The sequence below is a fragment of the Nicotiana tabacum genome, chromosome 24 (genome assembly GCF_000715075.1).
Source record: "Nicotiana tabacum cultivar K326 chromosome 24, ASM71507v2, whole genome shotgun sequence".
Lineage (NCBI taxonomy): Eukaryota > Viridiplantae > Streptophyta > Magnoliopsida > Solanales > Solanaceae > Nicotiana > Nicotiana tabacum.
The window spans coordinates 93,875,051-93,890,464 of record NC_134103.1 but is presented as its reverse complement, the minus strand read 5'-3'; the positions used below and the strand labels follow the sequence as shown (position 1 = coordinate 93,890,464).

At 37.9% G+C, this 15,414-nt stretch overlaps 1 long non-coding RNA gene across 1 annotated transcript; it reads left to right on the top strand.

Annotated features, from left to right (window-relative positions):
- Positions 1-43: 43 nt before the first annotated feature.
- LOC142178485 (uncharacterized) lies at positions 44-15,187 on the top strand. Its single transcript, XR_012706648.1, has 3 exons — positions 44-198; positions 1,017-1,065; positions 14,589-15,187. It is a non-coding gene; the product is annotated as an uncharacterized LOC142178485 (long non-coding RNA).
- Positions 15,188-15,414: the final 227 nt, after the last annotated feature.

The window sequence follows — 15,414 nt, the reverse complement described above, 5'->3', positions numbered from 1 at the left end:
TTAATTCTACCCTTTTAAACCAAGAGTGACATCAGTGGCTTTCTCTATACTCCTCCATCTCCTTCACTTTCTCTGTACTCCTCCATCTCTTTAATACCCTTCTCTCCCTTTTTATTTTTACGCCCATGAACTGTTCGAAAAAATGCCTTACCTGCCACCCGGAATCAACAACTACTTCTATTCATTCAACAGATCCCGGTATGTAGTACTTTCAAACTTAATCCTTACCAATTATGCTTAGCAATTCTAATCTACTCAACTATAATATTTTTCTACTCTAATTCTATTGAAAGAGCATAATTGGCATAAATAAAATAAGTAACTAATAATCTGATATCATTCACGATGTTCGAACCCATGGGGGTTGCCTTCTATCTCTCGAACTGATATAAGCATTGTGGGAAGAAACAATTGTGTATATGAAGCGGTTCTGTGGTGTAATTTCACGTTTATATTGCAAAAAAAGTCTTCTATCTTTGTGTGCTTTTTGAGAACAAATTGTCAACCTGGGGATTCAGTTCTTGCTTCTGTATGCTACCAATTAACATTTGTGTTCTATGTTGTGTGTGAATGATTATGTCCTTCTATGTGAAGTGCCAATGTGCCGAGTGCTCTCTTTTCTCCTCACTTCTACTCTCTTTTTTTGTAATGTTTTTCATCATTTTCGTTTTCTTCACTTTTTGTGTGGTCACGCAATTGTACTGTAATCTTATTTGCCTACTCTATTCTAAAAAAATATCACGACATAATTTTGCTATCATGAGTGATTAATATATTTATATTTGCATACTCTAATTCTTCGGGTAAAATATGTTGTTTCTTGCACCTAGAATGAGCAACTACTGATGTTGACTCAACAATCCAACTGTTGCACATTAATTAGGAAGTAGGAAAGTCGCTTTAGTTTTGTTATTGTACGGCAAATACAAGAATAACGTACAACCAAAAAATAACTTTATGCTTTGAGCCTGTACGGGGTAAAGATATCGTTATATTTGGCTAATTTAATTGTATAGGTGTCAACACATAAGGATTGCGAAGACATAATGCCATTACGAGATTGAGGTACATTCCAAATAATCTTCGCCACTGTGATTTATGCACAATTCATAACTAATCTATTTGCACAATTGACAACTATTTCTCTAAACATTCTTAAATACTATTACCATAATTATTAGCCCAATAAATAACTATACTGCATGTATCTTTCTGGTAACAAAGTTCGACAATAATGTCTTTGATCTTTCAATGAAGATTATAGTTTACTCATATAGTTTTTTAATCTTCTCTACACTTTTGTTTCCTTTTGATGGCCATTAACTCTATTTTACCAACTTTATTGTATTATTGCCTTTTCACCATATGGGGAATTCGCTTTTTCACTGTTATCCAAGTTCTCTTCCATAGATTTGAGGTATAGAAACATTTCACAAATACGGATTGAATATTTGAAAAATAAACAAGTAAACAGAGAGTTCATCTTAATTTAAACCAAACATTGTTTTCATCTTAATATTTTATGATTTTGGCATGCCTGTTATGTCACGATCCGAAATTTCCACCTTCGGACCATGATGGCGCCTAACATTTCACTTGCTAGGCAAGCCAACGTTAGAATAATATTATCAATTTTTAAAATAATTATTTTTAAATTTATTAATAACAACGAACAATTGCGGAATTAAATTCTGAAATATAGTGAATAATCCATAAAAACAACGGTGTCTAAATACCATCCCAAAATTGGTGTCACAAGTGCACGAGCTTCTAGAATAATACAAATAAGGGTCTGAATAAAATAAAGTTGTCTGGAAATAAACACACAGCTAAAGTGAAGTAGACGGGGACTTCAGAACTGCGGACGTCGTGCAGTTATACCTCAAATCTCCTTTGATAGCTGAAATCCGAGCAAGTCTATGGTACACCGCTAGGACCAACTCTGTAATCTGCACAAGAAGTGCAGAGTGTAGTATCAGTACAACCGACCCCATGTACTGGTAAGTGTTGAGCCTAACCTCGACGAAGTAGTGACGAGGCTAAGGCGGGTCACTTACATTAGCCTGTACACAATATTAGTAACAACAACAAATAATAGAAAAAAATCAGATAACTCATTTATAATAATTGAAGCCAACTCAGTAGTCATAATCCATTTATTATTTCCATCAATTTCCGTTGCAGCGAGCAACCCGCTCTCACAATATATTCATATTCAATTCTGTTGCGGCGTACAACCCGCTCCTCCAATATATTCATTTTAATTAAGTATGTTGCGGCGTGCAACCCGATATATATATATATATATATATATATATATATATATATATATATATATATATATATATATATATATATATATATCAACTTTTAAATAAGTCTATTGCGGCGTGCAACCCGATCCTCCAATATGGACTTTTAATAAGTCTGTTGCGGTGTGCAACCCGATCCTCCAATATATTCATTTCAATTTTATTTTATTGCGGCGTGCAACCCGCTCCTCCAATATATTCATTTACTAATTCTTATAGAAGAAATTTTCTCAATAAATGCAGCAATTAATATAAAATTACAAGACGACAAGCATACAATAATTATGATTTAATTATGAAACAAACAATGACAAATAGCAAGTTATTATGAAAATAAGGGAGAAAATAGGCAGTTTAATATTTAATATGCTAAATGTCAAATAACAATTAAGACACACAATTCAAATAGCATGTAACAATTAATGCAGGAATTCAAGAATTAATATGTGACAAAGAATATGAGAGAAACAATTATTATAATAATTAATTCATGATTTAAAACGATTTATGGTTTTTCAAGTAATTATGCAAACAATTAATTTGACGACGTATAGACACTCGTCACCTCGCCTATATGTCGTTCACATGCATTTCACATAACAACTAGTTTAAGGGTTCTATTCCCTCAAGTCAAGGTTAACCAAGACACTTACCTCGCTTTGCAAATTCCAATCAATTACTCGACCACAACTTTTCCTTTTAAATTTGTCTCCAAAAGCTTCAAATCTATTCACAAACAATTTCATATACTCAATATGAATCATAAGAATTAATTCCATTTGAAGTTATTAATTTTTCGGATAAAAATCTGAAATTCATTAAAATATTTGACAGTGGGACCCACGTCTCAAATCTCGGAAAAACTTACGAAATCCGAACACTCGTTCCGATACGAGTCCAACCTACAAAATTTATCAATTTCCGATGTCAAATGGACCTTCAAATCTTAAATTTTCGTTTTTGGAAGATTTTATAAAAATCTGATTTTTTTCCCATAAATTCACGGATTCATGATATAAATGAGTATGGAATCATGAAATATAATCAATATAGGATAAGAAAAATTTACCCCAATGTTTTTCCGTGAAAATCTCCCAAGAATCGCCTTACCCGAGCTCAAAAATGAAAAAGGGTTGAAAATGGGACTAATCCCATTTTCTAGAACTTAAGTTTTGTTTGCCCAAATTTTACCTTATGCGATCGCGTACAATGCTTCGTGATCGCGAAGCACTTTTTTTTTGGCTGCCCAGTTTTTTCTTAATCGCGATCGCATGAAGAGCCTCATGATCACGAAGCTCTACTTTGCTTCCCTAGAAATTTACTCTACGCGAACGCGATGCTTTGACTTGCAGACTTAAGCGATCGTGAACGACCTCACGTGATCGCGATGAGTAAGCATGTGGCTCAGCTTTAGCCTCTTTAACTCTACGCGAACGCGACCTTGTTCACGCGTTCGCGAAGCACCACTTCACACCCTTACGCGATCGCATCCTCAAATTCGCGAACGCGAAGAGCAACTTTGGCTGGCCTCTCAGCTTGCCTTACGCAATCGCGAACGACTTCACGCGATCACGATGAGTAAGATTTCTGTAACAAAATACCAGAAATCTGCCATCTTCCTTAAGTCCAAAATGGCCCCTTGAGCATCAATAACTCACCCAAGCCCTCGGGGATCCAAACCAAACATGTACCCAAGTCCTAAAACATCATACGAACTTGCTTGTGCGATCAAATCGTCAAAATAATACTTAGAACTACGAATCAGACATCAAATCAAAAGAAGTTTTGAAAAAAACTTTAAAACTTATATTTTTACAACCAGACGTCCGAATCATGTCAAATCAACATCAGTAATTTCTTAAAAATCATTAAACTTTCATCTTTTAATTTTTTATCAAAAATTTCATATCTCGGACTAGGGACCTCGGAATTCGATTCCGGGCGTACGTCCAGGTCTCACATCACGATACGGACCTACCGGAATTGTCAAAACACTGATCCGGGTCTGTTTTCTCAAAATATTGACCAAAGTCAACTCGGTTGAGTTTTAAAGCTTTATTTCACATTTTAATCCATTTTTCACATAAAAAACTTTCCGAAAAATTGTACGGACTGTGCACGCAAGTCGAGGAATGATAAATGGTACTTTTCGAGGTCTTAGAACACAGAATTACTTATTAAATTTAAAGATGACATTTTGGGTCATCACATTCTCCACCTCTAAAACAAACGTTTGTCCTCAAATGGAGTTAGAAAAAAAAGTACCTGAGCTGGTGAATAAGTGTGGATATTTACTCCGCATGTCCGACTCGGACTCCCAGGTAGATGCCTCTATCGGCTGACCTCTCCATTGCACCCGAACTGAAGGATAATTCTTAGACCTCAACTGTCGGACCTACCGGGCTAGAATAGTCACCGGCTCCTCCTCGTAAGTCAAATCTTTGTCCAATTGGACTGAGCTGAAATCTAACACATGAGACAGATCACCATGATATTTCCGGAGCATAGACACATGGAACACCGGATGAACCGCTGATAAACTAGGTGGCAATGCAAGCCTGTAGGCTACTTCACCTACCCTTTCAAGAATTTCAAAGGGTCCGATATACCTAGGGCTCAACTTGCCCTTCTTTCGGAACCTCATTACACCTTTCATAGGTGAAACTCGGAGCAATATTCTTTCTCCAACCATGAATGCAATATCACAAACTTTACGGTCGGCATAACTCTTTTGCTTAGACTGAGCTGTGCGAAGTCGATCTTGAATAATCTTGACCTTATCCAAGGCACCTTGTACCAAGCTAGAACCCGACTGGGTTCTAAAATATCTAACCTCACGAACTGATTAGCCAAAGTCTGAACATCTGCAGCTAATGGCCTCTCACCAATCGGAATACACACAAGACTGCCCATACTCACAACCTTTCTACTCAAAGCATCGGCCACCACATTGGCCTTTCCGGGATGATACAAATGGTGATATTATAGTCTTTCAATAACTCCTACCATCTTCGCTACCTCGAATTAAGATCTTTTTGTTTGAACAGGTACTGAAGGCTACGATGATCAGTAAATACCTCACACGAGACACCGTAGAGGTAGTTCCTCCAAATCTTCAGCGCATGAACAATGGCTGCCAGTTCTAAGTCATGAACAGGATAATTCTTCTCATGAACCTTCAACTGCCATGACGCATATGCAATCACCCTGCCATCTTGCATTAATACTTCGCCAAGCCCAATGTGAGATGAATCACAATATACTGTATACGATCCTGAACCTGTGGGTAATACCAACACTGGCATCGTAGTCAAAGCAGTCTTGAGCTTCTGAAAGCTCAACTCACACTCGTCTGACCATCTGAATGGGACACCTTTCTGGGTCAATCTGGTCAATGGGCTTGCTATAGATGAAAACCCTTCTACGAACTGACGATAATAACCTGCCAAACCCTGGATACTCCGAATCTCTGTAATTGAAGTAGGTCTAGGCCAATTTTGAACAGAATCTATCTTCTTAGGATCCACATTTATACCTTCTTCCGATACAACATGCCCTAAAAAGGCAACTGAGTCTAACCAAAACTCACATTCTGAAAATTTGGCATATAACTGATTATTCTTCAAAGTCTGAAGCACACTCCGAAGATGCTGCTCATGGTCCTCTCGACTGCTGGAGTAAATCAAGATATCATCAATGAATACAACCACCAAAAGAATCCAAATAGGGCTTGAACACCCGATTCATCAGATCCATAAATGTTGCTGGGGCATTTGTCAACCCAAATGATATCACTATGAATTCGTAATGCCCATACCGAGTCCGAAAAGCTGTCTTAGGGATATCAGATGCCTTAATCTTCAACTGATGATAGCCAAACCTCAAATCAATCTTCGAAAAAACCTTGGCACCCTGAAGCTGATCAAATAAGTCAACAACTCTTGGCAATGGATATTTGTTTTTGATAGTGGCCTTGTTCAACTACCGATAATCTATACACATCCGCATAGAGCCATCTTTCTTCTTTACAAATAATACTGGTGCACCACAGAGCGAGATACTGGGTCTAATAAATCCCTGATCAAGTAAGTCTTGTAAGTGCTCTTTCAATTCTTTCAACTCCGGCGGGGCCATACGGTATGGTGGAATAGAAATGGGCTGAGTGCCCGGAGCCAAATCAATGCAGAAGTCAATATCTCTATCGGGTGGCATCCCCGGCAGATCTGCAGGAAATGCTTCTGCAAATCCACGAACAACTGGTACTGAGTCTATAGAAGGAACATCTACACTAGGATCGCGAATATAAGCCAAATAGGCTAGACACCCTTTCTCTACCATACGCCGAGCTTTCATATAAGAAATAACACTGCTGGCAGAATGACCAGGAGTTCCTTTTCACTCTAACCAAGGTAACCCCGGCATAGCTAGGGTCACTGTCTTGGCATGACAATCCAATATAGCATGATAAAGGGACAGTCAATCCATACCCAAGATGATATCAAAATCTACCATATCAAGGAGTAGAAGATACACACTAGTCTCAAGATTACCAATAGTAACCACACACGAATGATAGACATGATCTACTATCACAGAGTCTCCCACCGGTGTAGATACACACACAGAAGCACTCAAAGAATCACAAGGCACAACCAAATATGAAGCAAAATAGGAGGACACATAGGAATAAGTAGATCCTGGATCAAATAGAACTGAAGCGACTCTATGGCAAACTGGAATAATACATGTGATCCCAGAATCGGATGAGTCGGCCTCAGGCCTAGCTGGAAAAGCATAAAATCGAGGTTGGGCCCCACCACTTTGAATTGCGTCCCTGGGACGGCCTCTAACTGGCTCGCCTCCACCTCTAACGGTCCGACCTCCACCTTTAATGGCCTGACCTCCACCTCTAGTTGCCTGACCCCTACCTCTAGCTGGCTGAGCAGGCGGGGAAACAACTGGTGCCGGTATGATGGCACGAGAATCTTCTCGAGATCTATTACTCGCCAATCTAGGGCAATACCTCATGATGTGACCAATGTTTCCACACTCATAACACCCATCCTGATGACGTGGCTGCTGAAGCTGAAGCTGACCCGAATGGTCCGGATAACTGCTGTAGTAACTCTGGAGTGGTGATGCACTGATAGGAGCTGAATGTGCACTGAATGCTGGCTGCCCAGAGTAAGGCATAATAGGACTATGACTCCCTGAAGCACCGGGAGATGCATGAAGTGCTTAATGAAACGGTCTGGGAGGATGACCCCTACCAAAATTACCCCTGCCTCCAGATGAGGCACCACTGAAGCCACCGAACTGACGAGGCCTCTTATCAGACCTCTTCCCTCTCTCTTGTGCAAGAATCATCTCGATCCTTCTCGCGACATTAGCAGCCGCCTGAAAAGAAATCTCACTTCCGGTCTCCTTGGCCATCTGAAGCCTGATAGGGTGAGTGAGTCCTTCAATAAACATCCTCACTCTCTCTCCCTCAGTAGGTAGTAAAAGGAGAGTATGACGGGCCAAATCCACAAAACAGGACTCATACTGAGTAATAGTCATATTGCCCTGCTGTAGACGCTCAAATTGCTTGCGGAATTCCTCTCTCAGTGTGATAGGAAGGAACTTCTCCAGAAATAGCCGAGAGAACTGCTCCCAGGTAAGTGCAGGTGATCCAACTGGTCTGGTCAATGTATAATCTCTCCACCATCTCTTGGCGGAACCCGTCATCTGAAATACAGCAGAATTAACCTCGTTAGTCTCAATTATACCCATGTTCCGTAACACCTCGTGGCAGTGTTCAAGATAATCCTGTGGGTCCTCAGAAGGTGTACCACTGAAGTGAACTGGAAAGAGCTTAGTAAACTTATCCAAACTCAATAAGGCCTCAAAAGACATGGCGGGCCTATCACCGGTCTGTGCCGCAACAACTGGCTGAACTACTCCAACTGGCGGGGCTGCTGGAGCCTGATTCTGGGGAGCCATCTACTTCGGAGCGGGAGTAGTGGGAATTTGTGCTCCTCCCCCAGCCTGTGAGACGGCTGGTGCCACTGGAAATGTACCATTCTGGGCCACGCCCTCCATAAGACTTACCAAAAGGACTAGAGCATCCTGAAGTACTGGAGTGGCTATGAATCCTTCCGGGACCTGAACTGGTCCAACTGGTACATTCTGAACTGGAACCTCCTCCTGAAGGTCTACCTGAGGTTCTACAACAGGTGCAGCTGCTCGAGCTCTGGACTGAGCTCTACCTCGGCCTCTGCCTCTAGCACGACCTCGGCCTCGACCTATACCCCTGGCCATAGTTTCCACCGGGGGTTCTGGTCCCTGTCCATCGGTAGAGGTATTACGTGTTCTCACCATCTGCGAGAGAATAAAAGTAGAGTGATTAAATCATAGATGATAGAATAAATTCACACGATAGAATAAGAAAGAAGTGATATTATTCCTAAACTTTATAGCCTATGAGAGATAAGTACAGATGTCTCCGTACCGATCCTTCAGACTCTACTAAGCTTGCTCGTGACTCGTGAGACCTATGTAACATAGGGCTCTGATACCAACTGTCACGACCCGAAATTCTCACCTTCGGACCGTGATGGCGCCTAATATTTCACTTGCTAGGCAAGCCAATGTTAGAATAATATTATCAATTTTTAAAACAATTCTTTTCAAATTTATTAATAATAAAGAACTATTGGAGAATTAAATTCTGAAATATAGTGAATAATCCATAAAAACAATGGTGTCTAAATGCCATCCCAGAATTGGTGTCACAAGTGCACGAGCTTCTAGAATAATACAAATAAGGGTCTGAATAAAACAAAGCTGTCTGGAAATAAACACACAGCTAAAGTGAAGTAGACGGGGACTTCAGAACTGCGGACGCCGTGCAGTTATACTTCAAGTCTCCTTTGATAGCTGAAATCCGAGCAAGCCTATGATACGTCGCTGGGACCAACTCCGTAATCTGCACAAGAAGTGCAGAGTGTAGTATCAGTACAACCGACCCCATGTACTAGTAAGTGCTGAGCCTAACCTCGATGAAGTAGTGACGAGGCTAAGGCGGGTCACTTACATTAACCTGTACACAATATTAGTAACAACAACAAATAATACAAATAAATCAGATAACTCATTTATAATAATTGAAGCCAACTCAGCAGTCATAATCCATTTATCATTTCCATCAATTTCCGTTGCAGCGTGCAACCCGCTCTCACAATATATTCATATTCAATTCTGTTGCGGCGTGCAACCCCCTCCTCATATTCAATTCTGTTGTGCCGTGCAACCCGCTCCTCCAATATATTTATTTTAATCAAGTCTGTTGCGGCGTGCAACCCGATCCCCCAATATATATTTATATCGACTTTTAAATAAGTCTGTTGCGGCGTGCAACCCGATCCTCCAATATGGACTTTTAATAAGTCTATTGCGGCGTGCAACCCGATCCTCCAATATGGACTTTTAATAAGTCTTATAGAAGAAATTTTCTCAATAAATGCAACAATTAATATAAAATTACAAGACGACAATCATACAATAATTATGATTTAATTATGAAACAAACAATGACAAATAACAAGTTATTATGAAAATCAGGGAGAAAATAGGCAGTTTAATATTTAATATGCTAAATGTCAAATAACAATTAAGACACATAATTCAAATAGCATGTAACAATTAATACAGGAATTCAAGAATTAATATTTGACAAAGAATAGGAGAGAAATAATTATTATAATAATTAATTCATGATTTAAAACGATTTATGGTTTTTCAAGTAATTATGCAAACAATTAATTTTATGACGTATAGATACTCGTCACCTCGCCTATACGTCATTCACATGCATTTCATAAAATAACTAGTGTACGGTTTCTATTCCCTCAAGTCAAGGTTAACCGCGACACTTACCTCGCTTTGCAAATTCTAATCAATTACTCGACCACAACTTTTTCTTTTAAATTTGTCTCCAAAAGCTTCAAATCTATTCACAAACAATTCGATATACTCAATACGAATCATAAGAAAATAATTCCATATGAATTTATTAATTTTTCGGATAAAAATTTGAAATTCATTAAAATATTCGACAGTGGGACCCACGTCTCAAATCTCGAAAAAACTTACAAAATCCGAACACTCGTTCCGATTCGAGTCCAACCATACAAAATTTATCAAATTCCGATGTCAAATGGACCTTCAAATCTTAAATTTTCGTTTTTGGAAGATTTTATAAATATCTGATTTTTCTTCCATAAATTCACGGATTCATGATATAAATGAGTGAGGAATCATGAAATATAATCAATATAGGATAAGGAACACTTACCCAAAAATTTTCCTGTGAAAATCTCCCAAGAATCGCCTTACCCGAGCTCAAAAATGGAAAAGGGTTGAAATGGGACGAATCCCATTTTCTAGAATTTAAGTTTTGTTCGCCCAAATTTTACCTTACGCGATCACGTACAATGCTTCGCGATCGCGAAGCAAATTTTTTTGGCTGCCCAGTTTTTTCTTAATCGCGATCGAATGAATAGCCTCGCGATCGCGAAGCTCTACTTTGCTGCCCCAAAAATTTACTCTACGCGAATGCGTGAAATGCCACGCGAACGCGATGCTTTGACTCGCAGACTTACGCGATCACAAACGACCTCACGCGATCGCGATGAGTAAGCGCGTGGCTCAGCTTTAGCCTCTTTAACTCTACGCGAACGCGACCTTGTTCACGCGTTCGCGAAGCACCACTTCACACCCCTATGCGATCGCGTCCTCAAATTCGCGAACGCGAAGAGCAACTTTGGTTGGCCTCTCAGTTTGCCTTACGTGATCGCGAACAACTTCACGCGATCGCGATGAGTAAGATTTCTGCAACAAAACACCAGAAATCTGATATCTTCCTTAAGTCCAAAATGGCCCGTTGAGCATCTGAAACTCACCCGAGCCCTCGGGGCTCCAAACCAAACATGCACCCAAATCCTAAAACATCATACGAAATTGCTTGCTCGATCAAATCGCCAAAATAACATCTAGAACTACTTATCGGACATCAAATCAAAGGAAGTTTTCAAGAAAACTTTAAAACTTATATTTTCACAACCGGACGTCCGAATCACGTCAAGTCAACTCCGATTCTCACCAAATTTGGCAGACAAGTCATAAATATTATAGTGGACCTATACCAGGCTCCGGAACCAAAATACGGACCCGGAGTCAATAAATCCAACATCTGTAATTTCTTAAAAATCATTAAACTTTCATCTTTTAATTGTTCATCAAAATTCCATATCTCGGGTTAGGGACCTCGGAATTCGATTCCGGGAATACGCCCAAGTCCCAAATCACGATACGGACCTACCAAAATTATCAAAACACTGATCCGGGTCCGTTTGCTCAAAATATTAACCAAAGTCAATTTAGTTGAGTTTTAAAGCTCTATTTCATATTTTAATTCATTTTTCACATAAACATTTTTCGAAAAATTGTACGGACTGTGCACGCAAGTCGAGAAATAATAAATGGTGCTTTTCGAGGTCTTAGAACACATAATTACTTATTAAATTTAAAGATGACATTTTGGGTCATCACATGTTATGAGAAATAGTGAAGTCCCTCTATATTTCGTTTACTCTAAGCATAGATGGGGGAACAACACATTGGATTTTTGAGGGGAGGTTGGCAACAATGTTCAGAGTCTTTTTTGTTCTTTTGTGTCACAGAACTCAAGTGTTGTTCGTTCTTATATTCACAAAACTTAAGTGATGTCGAAATTTTTGAGAAGCATGAACTTTGAGATGGAAAAGATAGATATTGAGATATAAAGTCTGATGAGATATACCTCCTGGTAAATTGATGAAAGTAAAGAATGTCATGCTTTTTGTTAGGGAATACGGCTATAAAGGTTTGCTTAGAAAGAAAAGGTGAATGCCTTTGAGAGCAACTAATCATAGGATAACTGACGATAGCCTGGAGCCTTGAGAGTAGTGTGTTGACACATGACCTTTTTCAATGATCACTCATTATTCCTATTAGAATATAGAACTTTGAAAGAATCACAGGAACAAAGACAACTTTTTTGCCTCCTGATGCTAAAACTAAAATTGGATGCAAAGTTGTTGAGCTCAATTTTGACATATTAAAAGGTATACTAAACCTTTCTCATTTTCTAGCCTGCTCAGAGGAAGGTTTGAGCTTTACATCTATTTTCTAAATGACTATTCATGCTACACATTCAATTTTGGAACATTTCATTAACAAGTTTGTGCAGTATATTATATAGAAATCCAGCAAATGTATCTTTGAAGTAAGTGTACTTAAGGTACATTTATTGTAATCGTATCTCTGGTAGCATCTTTATTTATCCAGCTAAACCTTTTCTCATCATGATAATTATTTTTTCTCTGTATGTAACTAATGACCTGCCATTACTATCTAAATGTTGTAAAAGGACTGTTCTTGATAGAAACTTTAATTCATTTTCTTTTATGAAAGGCTTTTTTCATATTTGCTGAGCTTTTTTTATCTTAGCTTTTTCGCAAATTTCCTACTTTAGGCTTCTTCATGTGATAGATGCAAAGTTAACATTAACTTCTAATTCGGAGAGCTAGGTTTTATGTTTCTGCTCGACTTTTATCACTATTTTCCCTGATAGTTGGATGTTGCTACAACTCGCTTTTATCATATTACTCTCTTGTGTAAATATATGTGTAGCTCACTGATTACTTCGATGATAGGAATAAGGACTAAGGATTAGTACTACAAGGCTGACACCTATAAAAGATTTTGGGATAAAATGAAAAAGGAGATATGGGATAGTTTATGCTGCTAGAGAATGAGTAGTTTTTCTTCCATGCCTACAACTTGAAAGCTGAAGGCTGCCTGTGAAAAATTTGAAATAAGCTACAGTATGGAAATTACTATAGAAACGTATTTATCGATTTATCCTTTTTTTTCTTTTAAAATTAATTGGTTTATTTGTTTATTTGATTTCTAATGATAGACTTGCGAAGCTATTTAATTCAACATTCAAACTCTTACATCAAACTCACAATCTCAATGTTCTCCTACAGTACATTTGGAATCCACTAAATTTGTTTCTCTATGTTCTCCTTCCCAATTTTCTACGGTTTTATTCAGATTCAGCAGAGTTCCTTTTTTTTCATTATAGACTTTAAAATTGACAAGTGTTCATATATTCTTTTGACAAACATTGGTGCGAGTGGCGGAACTAAGTGGGGTAAACTGTGAAGGTAAACCCCTTCATCTGAAAATTATATTACACAAATAGAGTAAAAATGATCTTTTTTTTTGGTTATATGTGAGCTATTAAATAGATCTCCATGATACAAAGAAAAATTCAACTATAACAGTAAATGGGGTCCAATTTGCTTTAGGTCATAGGTTCAAATTACAACTGTCAGATAATAGATTTTTTTTTAATCCCCTTGTATAAATTTTAGATTCCACCACAGACTGTTGCTTTCTAAATTTGGCGTGGAATCAATATACAACCACAAAAATTCTACAATCTTCAATAACTAATGTATAACATTTTTCAGTTTTACAGACTCCGACTTTATAAATTCTTATTACTACTATTTTATTCATCTACTTTAATTGATAATGATTACTAAAAAGAAAAATAGGAGGTAGGTTTATCTTCAGTATTTTACTTATAATCATTTCTTATTTCTCTATTTTTGTGTAACTTGGTATAGTATTGAAGATTCATGATGGAGATGAACTTTCAATTGCTCAATAGATTGCGTTGGAAACAAAGAGATTTAAGATATTTTTGAATGTTGTTGATTAAATTATGAATGTGAATGGCACGATGTAGATAGTCATAGTACTCCCTGATTCGGTTAGTATATAATAATACTCTTCTCTATATATTTTCGTCACATTCGTTTCACTTTATGGTATATTCATACTTTTCTCTGTAAACGTGATCTTTTAAAGTAGGCGTCACTTGCTTATCAAAAAGAGCAGGCTTCACAGAAATTATCTTCTTTTTTTACCTTTCGTTGCTTTCTTCCCTTCATTTTTTCCTTGGGGGTAAAATGGTTAGTAAATTAAGAGAATCATATAATAATCAGGTACTTTTTCCTTTTTAATGCTTTATCATCTATCTTTTTGGTTACTTATTTTGGTTTAAGAGTACTCTATAGTTTTTATTTCTACAATGATCTGCGATTGCGTACTTTTCTACAGGACCAAAGTCGTCTATGTCTCTAATATAAGCTCTCTTTTTTCTATTTGGACATGAATTAGGATTCTCAGTTAAAGCTGGTGGTGTTGCCGTGATATTTTACAGGTTTGTTATGTGAAGTGAAAGAAAAAATGAGATGTGATGGTGTAATGAAAAAGAAACCAAAAGAGTGAAGAATGTGAAAAAATAAACGGGAGAAGGGGAGAGTGCTATTTTGTAATGTCGGTGATGATATAGTGATATGTGGTGAAGATTTGGTTTTCGTGCAGTTGTGAGTGATTACTTGCTTGTGCTCCTTAGGCTATTGCAACAATCAACGATGGAAAGGGAATCACATTCCAATTTGATAGAGCAACCTCTTTTTGAAAAAGTTTCTAACCTTCAAGGTTCTATATCCTATACTTTTTAGTCTTTGAGGAGATGAGGCTAAGTGCTGGTTAGCACGTGGTTTGTTTTTCTTTTCCTCACTATTATAGAAATATTTGATGTTGTTTGGAACTAAGATTATATTATACTGTGTTGCTCTTTGTTTAGTGTCTAGAGAAGCTATTATAACAGATTATTTGTATTATAGGACTTGATGACACTTGTAATGATCCAACCGGTCATTTTGACTTTTAGAACCCCCGTTCCCCAAAATAAAACTCTGTGTATGTGCTTTTAATAATTTATGACTTGCGAGGACGGTTGGTTCGGAATTTGTAAGTGTTCAGGTTGAAATCAGAACACTTGGTTCCTTAAGTTGGCTTTAAAATGCTAAGTTTGACTTCGGTCAACATTTTGAGAAAACGACTCCGGAATCCGGATTTGATGGTTCTAATAGGTTCGTATGATAATTTTGGACTTGGGCGTATGTTCGAATCGAGTTTTGGACAACTTGGGAGCGTT